An 11,703-nucleotide genomic window follows, 5' to 3' on the forward strand; every position below is an offset into this window, starting at 1 on the left:
TGAAGAGGAGAAATGAGAATTTTGGCTAGATCAACAAGCGGTTTTCTTATTATATTATGTAGAAGATCTCAAAGGTCAAACTTTTTTGACGTAGTGATTTTTGCGATCTCTACTGTCAAACATACACAAATAGCATGGATATTTCGTGAATCCAGATTGTTGTTCCAGGATCATGGACAAAATCTTCAAATCACCACATATTTGCCATTTATGTTCTTCACTCTAAATTTTTTCCAGGACAGTTTCAAGATCTGTGTACTCTTCTTTAAGTAGAGTTGAGTGAGCTAAAGGTAGAGGAGCAAACTTGTTGGTGTTGTGAAAAAGAACTGTTTTAAGACTGCGTTGAGACGAATCAATGAATAATCGCCAATCTTCAGGTTTATATATATTTGGCTTTAATTCATCTACAAGTTCTTTCACATTAGTGCAATAAGGCAAATCTTCCTCTTTTTCAAAATATTTACGGAAAGCCTCCTCTCGATTCCGATAAAATGAAACTTTAGTACCTTTTGTCTGAAGATTTTTCCTTTTCATATACGAAGCCAATATTTCAGCCGCTTTTTTTAAAGTTTAGCTTCTCTAAATAAATCATTTAGATGTTTTTGATCGTATTTTTCTGGCTTTTTCTCTTCACCGATCGGCCTGTACTCTTCTTTACTGCACCAAAATATCATTGTTTTGATTTATAATTGAAAAAACTTTAGAAATCAATCACTGTATCATTGAATATTATAACATGTGCATATTACTCATAATGAATATACGAATTTTATATTTCAACAATTCGAAAAATCTGTTCAAGTACTGCTCCCATTTTTTTAAGTGTTCGAATGCTGGGCACTTTACCATAGCAATAATTTTTTTCAACTTGAATGGTTGATCGGTATCATTAATCATGTTCGATGCAATAATAATTTTAAGCTTCAATCAATAACACGACTCTACAAAAAAAATTTTCGTTCTTTGTCCTAAAGTTTATACTATTATTTTCCAGTTAGTTATGCACAAAAACGAAAAGAAAATATCTTTTTTCGGTATAAAGTTTGCTTTTGTGATAGTTATAATAATAATACTCATTTTTCAATTTTTTCATAAATTTTAATTGATTTTAATATTTTTAAAAAGACCGCGCGGTGAGAGTGGGGTATTAACGTTTACATTGTGCCGCTAGATGGCACCCGAGTGATAAACAACCATCAGGTGTTATTTACAAGCCCAGAATAACTTAAAATGCCGTCACGAAAGTGCAAATACGATGCTGATGCATTTTGTTTTATATGTGGTCAATTTATTAAAGTTCGAGACGTGAAATATGAACTAAAGACATCTCACGTTTCCTGTGAAGCCTATGAAGCATATTTTGACTGTCCTGTACGGAATCAAGATAAGCCATGGGCTCCACATGTTGCTTATAGTTATTGTAAAAGGTGTTTGGAAGGTAAGCAATTTTTATTTAATTAAGCGATGAATCCAAAATAATAGACATATTAATTTTTATTTTTATATTTTTAGGTTGGTATCGAGGTGAGAAAAGGTCTATGAAATTTGCAATACCAAGGATTTGGCGAGAACCAAAAGACCATATTACTGACTGCTACTTTTGTATGGTGAATCCGAGTAAAAGACGTAGAGGTAAAAATGCAAAACCTATTGAATATCCTGACCTCGAATCTTCTTCTGCTCCAATTGCTCACGACCTGACACGACCAGTACCTGAGCCACCAAAAAAATTATCGCAGAAAAGTAGCTCATCTTTTAGTTCTTATAAAAGTAATTCCGATAAGGAGTTTTTGCCTACACCTGAACAACCAAAACACTATCTCATTACTTCAGAAGATTTTAACGATCTAATTAGAGATTTAAATTTACCAAAAAATAAAGCAGAGCTTCTAGGCTCTCGGTTAAAACAGTGGAATTTGCTTGATGATGTTAAGATCACGGATCAGCGGACTAGGCATGAAATGTTTGCAACGTTTTTCACGAAGGAAGATGGACTTTGTGTTTGTAATGACATCAAAGGTATGTTTGAAGCAATTGGCATACCCTGTGTCCCTAGCGAATGGCGTTTATTCATTGCCAGCTCTACAAAAAGTTTAAAAGCAGTTCTATTGCACAACGGAAATAAATTTCCGTCTCTTCCAATTGCTCACTCAGTACATCTTAAAGAAAATTATGAAAGTGTCAAAATTTTGCTTGAATCTGTAAAGTATCGTGAGTATAACTGGGAGCTGATTGGAGATTTTAAAATGGTGGGATTTTTAATGGGGCTACAGGGTGGATATACAAAGTATCCGTGTTATTTGTGCTTGTGGGATAGCAGAGCGGATTCTAAACACTATATTCAACGGTCATGACCTGTAAGAACAGAATTGTGTGTCGGAAAACAGAACGTCAAATTTGAGCCGATTGTTGAAGCGGAAAAGATGTTATACCTTTGCACATTTAGTTAGGGTTGATGAAACAATTTGTTAAAAAACTGGATGAAACTTCAGAAGCTTTTGGATACTTAAAAAAATTTTTTCCGAAGTTATCGGAAGCAAAGGTTAAAGCTGGGGTTTTTGTTGGTCCGCAAAGACAGATTTTCGCTGATGAAAAATTTCCAACGTTGCTGAATCGTACTCAAAAAGCAAGTTGGAACAGTTTTAAAGCAGTAGTTTCTGGATTTTTAGGAAATAATAAAGCTGAAAACTACGAAAAGTTGGTTGAGGATATGCTTACAAATTTTAAGGCCATGGGCTGCAGGATGTCATTAAAAGTACATATGCTGCATGCTCATTTGGATAAATTTAAAAACAATATGGGAGCCTATTCCGAAGAGCAAGGAGAACGTTTCCATCAGGACATCATGAATTTTGAACAACGCTATCAAGGCCAATACAATGAAAACATGATGGGCGACTATATTTGGGGTTTATTGAGAGAAAGTAGCTGTGAACATAAAAGAAAAAGTAAAAGTGTGCACTTTTAAGTTATTTTCCACTTTTCTGTAAGCTAATTTGATAGTAAAACTTAATAAAAATAATAAACATTTTTATTTCAATAGTTTTATTTTCAATCAAAAATTAAAATCCGAGATTTTTAAAAATTTCGTTCAATCAGTCTTCTAAGCACAAAAGCAAACTTTTTCATGCCATATATTTTTTTCCGTCTTATTACGACCTAAACTACCGAAATTTAATGCTTTGCAATCAAAGTCAAATTTCATGTAGACCCGTGTAATCATTTTAGTAAAAAATTTAATTTGCCCTTTTTCAAAAGTAAATTTTTGATGAAAAATTTATAGTGAGATTTTAGAAATGCATAAGAATTTAAAAAAAAAAAACAAGCTCAGAGTTTAATTTAACATAAATAAAAAACAGTGAACTTTTTACTCCTCAAAGTAATCAAAGTGCTGCTAGGACGTTTTCATAAAAAAGTAATATTACAATAAAAGCTTTTCCGTATACATTTCTCGCAATAATAGGCAGTTAATTCGAGTCAATAGTTTACGCTTCGGGGCCGCTGTTATACGAGCGAAAACAAAGATTCATTCGGTCGGAAATGTATATTCTCAGCCGAGGATTACGAGCCACTTATTTTTCCACTCATTTTCCGGCGGCCGTTCTGAATCAAGCAAACGACACCGCTGTGAAAGATATTATTTTAATCTCTTTTTAGCGCAGTTGTGATCTTTATTTATTTACTTAAAGCTCTCGGTTGTAATAAATATCTATATTTTCAGTTTTAACACATATTTTTAAGTAATATAACTCTAGAGTATTACAAAATTTTTTCTTTTTTTTTTTTTTTTTTCAGGTCATTTAAGTGTCAATACATTTTATTAGACGTTATGGGGTGTTTACGGCAGAACCAGAATTGGGTTAACATCACAGAACGAAAATTAAATACTGGATTATAATGAATGAGTAAGTATTGCGGGAATAATATATTTTCTTCTAAATATCCACACATTTTTATTTAATATTTATTATTTATTACTTAAATTATTGTTAATTAATTTTTCATTTTATTTTTAACGTATTTTAAGAAAGTTGATTGATTGAAATAAAAGTTTTTTGATTTTTAATTTTCGTATGAGGTAGTCACATAAATCGATCTATGTGCATCTCGTCAAAAGTCCCTATGGGCTATCTGTTAAATTTCATTTTTTTAATAATTTATTTAACGATAACTCTCCGTCAGATCCATCCTAAAAAATTAATTTAGACATATGAGATACCAATTCATAGCATATCAAAAAATTAGCTTTTGATCTTAAAAAGTGCATTAGTGTCTGAGCAACCTTAACTGATAAATAAGATATCTTTTTTTGACTCTTTTAAGGAAGTTATCTGACATTGTTTTTCAGTTTATTCAACAACTGAACCAATTTGTGTTTAATATGACATGTTAATTAACGAACACATTTTTAGAAAAAGTAAAAAATTTGAAAATTACAATAAACAAAATTTTTTTATTCTCATACATAGCAATATAAAAATGCCCGTTTCAAAAAATTTTTTCACGGAATCTTATGATAATTCTTATTGATAATTTCATACCCGAAGATTATTGATTTTCCGCCTACAAAAGTTTCAATAAAATAACAAAATTATGAACTGTAGTTGATCGGTAAGTTTGGTGAAATTTTTTTTCAACAAAAGGGAACAAACCATGAAGTTTCACATAATCATTAAGATAAAACTTATAAAAAAAAGAACAACAGTAATCATAAAATAAAACAGCAATTGCAATTGCGAAAATCGAATAAATTTTCTGGACTTATAAACTATATATGTACCGTAGTTAGTCAAACACACATGGTAATGTTCGTTATTTTTCAGTTATAGAGAATATATACTTTCCACTTATAGTAAAAGTTGATATGAATAAAATAATCCAACGTTATATTTTATACTTTTATATTACTTCGCCAAGAATATAATTCACAATTTTCGAATAAATTAATATATATTCCCGGGCATAAATAATAATGTACCGTTCAACGGGTTACGCTAACAAAACAAACAAAAAATAAATAAAGTAAGCATGGTATTTATTCTTTTTAATATTAATACATATAAAGGACGTTTACGACTATCTCGCGACAATTTAGTTATGACCTACTCCACCACGAAATAATTTCGTCACGCGTTAAGTCGCGGGAATTAAATTTGCCTCGGTCGCTTTCGCGAATTAACTTTAGTCGCCTACAAAATGCGCGTCCATGTAGGCTTCGTAGTTAACTCTCGAACATTTTCCGGTTCCGCGATACAAATGCAACTAAAGGGGAAACTAAGACATATAAATATAAATGCAAATACATTTGTGTACTCTGTGCATACCCATTGCAGTAAAGCTTCATTTAATTGTTATATTTACGAGCACGAGTAAGAGGGTGGAATAAACTACTCTATCCTCGTACAGATCGATAATGTGTACAACTCAAGTATTTTATTCCTGTCTTTCGTTCAAAGAGAGTCTAATTTACTTGGCTAAAATTATCTGAACAAGACAAAAAGTTAAGATACTTTTTAGTGTTTTAGAATTCTGAGAAAAATAGACAAGCGTTGGTAGCTGTATTTAGTCAAGATACGTAGGAGAGCGAAAAATTTTGTAGTATGGCTTTATATATGGCCTAATAAGAAATATTGTTTTGTTCACTTTTCCCGGGTCGAAAAATTTAATCTGATTTTGAGCAAGATGATCCGCATTTGAACTTATTGATCTGTATTTGAAATTTTAAAAATATTTTCTTCTGTATTTGATCTTCTATTTAAATTATTTTCGATCAGTTTTAAGTCTAAACAACCTTTCAGTAATATAATTGAGCAGCTATGAATATTTTATGCAGTTTGATTGGTTTTTAGTCTAGTTAATCGGTACTTAGACTTTATGTATTGTGTTCAAACTCTGTATAAAATCTTCTACTGTTTTTTATTATTATTATTATTATTATTATTATTATCGAATTCGTAAAAGGTCTCTTCTTGACCTTGATACAATCAAAACCAGCTAAATGATTGCAACAAAAAAAGTCTGATTTTGGTTTTAAAACAATAGAAAACAATTTTATTATAACATTAAAAACTGTCTGAAATTGGTCAGAATATTGGGAATAATACGTCTTAAAACAGATTAAATTCTTATATAAAATAGATACACATAATAAAATTAAATTGAACGAAAAACATTAAAAATTTTCATTTATCATAAAACAGATTAAATTTTTTGACCCGGGTTTTTATTATTATTAAAAGTTAATGTTTACACTGATTTTTTTACATAGAAAAAATTTTTTTTTTAAAATATGGGCATTCTTGTGACGAGAAATTAGTTTGTTGGAAATTTTCAATAATTTTATTTGTTAGCTAAAGAAATCAAAATTGTTCTCACAGTAACTTTTTTTTTGGAAAAAAGTTTTCTAGATTTTGGAAAAAACAATTTTGAATGAAAATTCTCAAGTTGTCTATCTAAATTTTTTTTTTCCAAATCAAGAAAACAGTAGCCATACTCTATGGCTCTGCATGGATAAAAAAATATCGTCAGAATGAAAATACGTATCGTTATTCTGACTATACGCCGTATACTCATTTTTCTTAGGGATATTCTGTATAGCCAATTCAGCTATACAGCGGATAAAAATGACGATCCGTATCATTATTTTAGGCATAATATTTAGTTGACTCAACTATACAGATCCTTACGTCAACGAAACAGTTGCCTGTTTTAACGAAACTACATGTATTTACAAGAGCTATTCTCTGTATGCTTACGGGAAACAAATGTATTCTTAAATCAGAAATCTGGATTGTTATTTTAAGGAAACGTCATTTAAGGATACGTTGGATAGTCATTTTAACAATATTTTTTTCTTCGTGTAGTAGAAATACTTTAGATGGCTAGGAGAATTATGCTACATTTCTAATTGCGCCTCTTTGTATAAGTTTTTTCGGAATAATGTTTAAAATATTTAACTAATCAACTCCAGTGTTTAAATACCCTTTTTTCAATTAAAAAACTGCGTCAAATGCTGTCAAGTAAGTCAATATCGAATGACGTGTTTGAAAGTTATAGCCATTTAAAAATTTCTAAATGATTGTTTTTTTTTTATATAACTTTTGGTTGGAGAAGTTTGGAGCTTGGAGCTTGGAGAAGTCAAAAATCAACCAATATGAAGATTTTCGAACGATTCAAGCTCGAAAAAAGCGATAAGTTCCAGAGATGGCCTGCCGGTCAACCGTTTTTCAGATTTTTTTTACATAATAGGAGTACTAAAAAATGTTTTTCAATTATAATCTTAATTTTGGAAAAATAGATATTTATGTCATAAGACGGTGAAGTGGCGAAATGGGCGTAATTTTAACGTTCCAGGCATAGCTAAGGACGGAAATTTACGCTCGTTTTCAAACATTTGAGTCACAATCATTAAAGTGAATATCGAAAAAAAGTCGTTGTCAAAACCGCCACTTAACGGCCGAATAACATACAATATTTTTTGTTATTATCTCTCCATAAGTTTAACTTCTGAGGGATAAGAGGCAAATAATGACATATTTAAATTTTATGAAGTTTCACAAGGGCAAAAAAACTTAATTTTATATTAATTATCTTTTTATTAATAATTATTTATCGCGTGGTTGTTATTTTATTAACATTAGGTTCGCTTCATAATAAACTGCCAGCAGAGAAATACTTAGCGCCACTCAATAGTAACTGTTTAAAATTTACTCACAATCGTTGGTCGGTATACTAGAATGTGACTTTTTTTTTACAATCTCTCTCAATTTCATCTGGGTGTACTCGAAAAGTTTGTAAAAAAAAGAAGGGGGTAAAACTTCACGGCCTAGGCCGTGAAAAAAAGACAGTATGGTAGAGTCTCTAGAAAAGAGTCTCTTTACGGACGCCACCGAGCGCTCAAAAGTTGAATTTTTGGAGTGAGTATAACAAAAAATTTTTGTTTAATAGCATGGATAAAAATCGTCAGTGGATCTTGTTAAATCTTTCGGTACAAGACTAATACATGATAGATATATCTAGGTAGAAGCGCACTATACGCATTATAGGGTTTCAGATCAGCAGACTGCACTAACTATAATCAGTGCTGGGCGTTGTAGCGTGTTTCTCGGATATAGGTTTGCTTCAGGTTCCCCTGGAGGCTTGGGGCTAGTCGTGGAAGGGTGCTTGAGTCTTCACTACACACATCCATACATATCACATACTTACAGATAGATCTGAAGTTGGGTATGCGTGTGGGAGTGTGTAAAAGCAGATTTATTCGAGAGAGTGAGAAAGATAGTTTGAGGGCGGCAGACCATGAGAGTTGGTCCGTTAGCCATATATGTGGTTCTCGAGAATTTCCTAGCGGTCTCTGGATCGTTCCGGGAACATACTACGTGTGTGGTCGTTGTTTCGCCCTCTCGGTGTCTCCTCGTGTGCTACCACAATCCTCGTCGAACTCGTCCAGTGTGGACGTTAATCCTCTTAAGCGTTAAGTGGCGCACCTAAATATCAATCACGGCACACGTATCGAATCTTCTGATGAGTATGATTCGAACGAGACCCAGGCAAGGAGTCTATTAAAAATTTAATTCTTAAAGTCAGGATAATGTAATGCATACGGGACGGCTTTTCAATAAAAAATCATAGTATATTCAATGATTAGTTTCACTTTTACGAACGCTCATTATTTATTATGCTTCGACTTTATTGATTATTTAATTAATAAAGATAACCCTATATTAATTGTAATTTTGATTTGCGTGAAATACATTTTTTAGTTCCGCATTAATAAACGGAACAGCAGCTGTAGTAAAAATATCATACGAATCATGTGAGGAATATTAGAATGATATGCTAAAAATAAAAATTTTTAATGAAAATTTCGGAATTGTGGACAAGTTGCAATTGAATATTTCTGGGCCATTTCAGAGGACGCTGCTTTAATAGAGTATACTTTTCGACTCAAAAGAAGAATATTGGTCCAAAAGTTGTGTTTATTACTATTAAAATTGATAATCATTTAATTATAAAGAGATTCAATTTGAGATTCAATTCACGTTTTGTTAAATAGAAATGAAATTTTATTATCATTGACTAAAAATGTTTCTCAGTGATACAATCTCACACTATAATTTTTCGTGAAGAAATTCTCAAATTTAGAAATTACAATCCCATACCGTGACTCTATTTACAAATTTTTTAAACTTTTAAGTATTACAATTTCAAAGTAATGGTCGATTTCTATAACAGCATATGTCAAAATAACATTTTAGTTCGTATCACGGGTTAATTCCTATCATAGATGAAAGTTGAAAATATTTTTTCATCAAGCAAAAAATGCATCAACAGAAAATCTTCATGTTCACTGATATATTTATGAACTAATCGTTCCAAATAACGAAAGATCCCAAACTAAAATTTAAGTAAAGCTTTTCAAATTTTATAAAAATAACAATACACCTTGAAACTGTAAAATGTACTATATCGTTCATTGAAAAATATTATTCCTAAAAATATTTTTATTCCCACACTGAAAAAATATATACGCCACATACTTTTTTCTTGCCCCCGTATATGCGGCATATACTCTTTTCTGTACGGGTTATTACAGTTCAAGATGTAACACTTTTACCTACACGTAAAAAAATGCGGCAAGGGCAACTATACTTGAAGTACTTTTTACAACAGAATAGACTAAAGTATATATACACTAGTTAGTAAATCCAACTCCAAGTATAGATTGCCTTACCACTCTTTTTTCCGTGTACGATTAGTCTGTTTTTACTGTAGATACTGTAATTCTTTAATTGCCATTTTTTTCTGTGCAATAAAACGAGCAAGAAAAATTCTTGAATTAAGACGACTGATTCTCTTAAAAATGTTTTTCTTAAAGCAAGAATATTAATCTTGAATTAATTGGTTTTTATTTATCAATTTTTTTTATCAGTGTGATTTCTGAAAACTTCATTTTTTTTTTTTTTTCAGCCGGAAATTAAGAATAATATAACCACGATAAAATGATATTATATAGATGGATAGACTACAGTATGGCTGACAATATACAGAAGCTGCGTTAATTGTTAATGATAGTTAGTTGTTTATGATATCGTATGTTTCGAGATGTAAAACAAAGGTTTCCCTCTCTGGATGGGCTTAGATACAGTTCGCGTATACAGTGCCCTGCATATAATAGTTAAGGATGATGATGGTATTGGTATTGTATTGAAACTAAACTGTCGTTTAGTATTACTGTATACAAGTATAAGGTTGTGAGTTTGTCGAAGTGACACAGAGAGTAAGGAATCAAGAGACTAGGTGAGGTTGTCTCCGTTTCTGCGTTGCATTAGCTGATATCGACAAGGGCACCCTTTCGCCATCAGCAGGGTGGTGGTACACATAACCAGCCGACTAGACCCTCTCTCTCTCTCTCTCTCTCTCTCTCTCTCTCTCTCTCTCTCTCTCTCTCTCTCTCTCTCTCTCTGTCTCTCCCCATTTCTCTTTCTCTATTGGCTGTACGGTGGGTCGTAGAGCATTCGTAGAACAAGAGTACAGTGCAAGAGCAGGAGAGAGTTGCTACGAAACGGGTCCGTATTGTCGTCGGTTACAAATCAAATACCCGATATCATTGTTCACTATGGCCTGCTAGTAGTTCACCCTGACTCCTACCGCACTCCTCCAACACCCCTTATTCACCGCGAATACTACCAACACGAGTTACGTTAACCCGACCTCCACCCGGGGGCTTTAAACCTGGCTAATAACTACTACCACATGCCACAAAACCTCCTCTATTCATATGTTTATATGTTTCTTGTTCTACAAATATAGTTATCTATTAATGTCTAATGTATCAATCCATTTGTTATTTGTATGTTTTAATGAATTAGGCCACGTTTTATAGTTCATTGTCATTTTTTTTCTATTGTTTTGAATTTTATCAACAAAAATGAATCATAGTTTACAATTCTTTAATTGGAAATTGCTCCGTAAGGTCAAATATAAAATTATCGCTAGATCACCGGATCTAATTCTTTAATTTATTATTTTTCTTGATGCTTAGATTTTTAAGTTTAAAAACTCAACATTTGATTGTGGTATTCTCAAAAAGGAAAAGAACGTCTTATCTTTGTTTGATAGCCTCGGAAACTTGAGTTATACTAAAAACTTTTTTCTTATTATTTCAAGTATTCTATCCTTATGGAGTTTTATGAATACTTGGGTGAAACATCTATAATATTTATTTATGATTTTTCTCAAATCAAGTAGTTTCTTTTCAGTGTGATCAGGCCTACTTTTTATATGAATGAAAAGTATCCAATAGGGTTTTTTTCAATGAAACTACCATTGTAATATAATTGAGATACTTTCAGAATTTCAAAAGGCTTTAGAATAAATTATTTAGAGCTTAACTTTACAATGCTTTTGATTGATTCTCAAAATTAGTAAAATAACTTCAAATTTCTCAAAAATTAAACTTTGATCTTTAAATAGTTACAAGATTTTTCAAAATTTGTAAACAAATTTTTCTTACTACTAAAAAGTGATGGAAAATTACGATGCAATTACTCTTAAAGTTAATCTTTTTATCTAATGGGTATATAATTTGTCGGATAATTTTATACAAAAATCTTAAATCTTCAACTGGAATAGATTATGACTTTTCATGAAAAGAATCATTTCACTGTAGCTGTGTGCTTGCAAATTTTTCATAGCACCTTTGAA

The 11,703-nt window shown here is 31.5% G+C and overlaps 1 protein-coding gene across 3 annotated transcripts in view; it reads left to right on the top strand.

Annotated features, from left to right (window-relative positions):
• LOC141528959 (protein bric-a-brac 1) overlaps nt 1–11,703 on the top strand; it is a 314,927-nt gene that overhangs the window by 67,880 nt on the left and 235,344 nt on the right. For all 3 annotated transcript variants that reach the window (XM_074245266.1, XM_074245265.1, XM_074245268.1), the window contains exon 4: nt 3,796–3,905. The gene's annotated coding sequence lies outside the window, so the exon portion shown is untranslated. The remainder of the gene's footprint in view (nt 1–3,795; nt 3,906–11,703) is intronic.

This window comes from Cotesia typhae, unplaced genomic scaffold, assembly GCF_013202065.1.
Source record: "Cotesia typhae breed Kobodo isofemale line unplaced genomic scaffold, CoteBio_Ctyphae contig_44, whole genome shotgun sequence".
Lineage (NCBI taxonomy): Eukaryota > Metazoa > Arthropoda > Insecta > Hymenoptera > Braconidae > Cotesia > Cotesia typhae.